The 288-nt window shown below is 33.0% G+C and overlaps 1 protein-coding gene across 1 annotated transcript in view; it reads left to right on the forward strand.

Moving 5' to 3' along the window:
* Positions 1–288, forward strand: part of LOC107739627 (apolipoprotein A-IV-like) — a 2276-nt gene continuing 1988 nt past the window's right edge. The window contains exons 1-2 of the mRNA XM_016551793.1: positions 1–20; positions 115–169. The gene's annotated coding sequence lies outside the window, so the exon portion shown is untranslated. The remainder of the gene's footprint in view (positions 21–114; positions 170–288) is intronic.

A 288-nucleotide genomic window follows, 5' to 3' on the forward strand; every position in this document is an offset into this window, starting at 1 on the left:
CAAAAGAGGACTAGAGAAAGGTAAGGGACTGGACAAAAAATGCAAATGAATGTATACTTATGTTCTTTTGAGTTAAGTGAATGCCTGACAAAACGATTTTTTTTTGTTTTGTAGAGCCTGCGCATAATCTTGAAGACCTTTGTAGTGTTTGTTATTGCAGTTTTCACTGGTTAGAATTCACGGAATTTCACTCATAAAAAAAAAAAAGAGGAAAAAAATTGTGTTTTAAAGGAGTCAATTTTTCCTTTCTCTTTGGAGTGTTACAAGCTCTTGGTGCATAAAGAAGAT

The sequence above is a fragment of the Sinocyclocheilus rhinocerous genome, unplaced genomic scaffold, assembly GCF_001515625.1.
Source record: "Sinocyclocheilus rhinocerous isolate Xijiao unplaced genomic scaffold, SAMN03320098_v1.1 scaffold314, whole genome shotgun sequence".
Lineage (NCBI taxonomy): Eukaryota > Metazoa > Chordata > Actinopteri > Cypriniformes > Cyprinidae > Sinocyclocheilus > Sinocyclocheilus rhinocerous.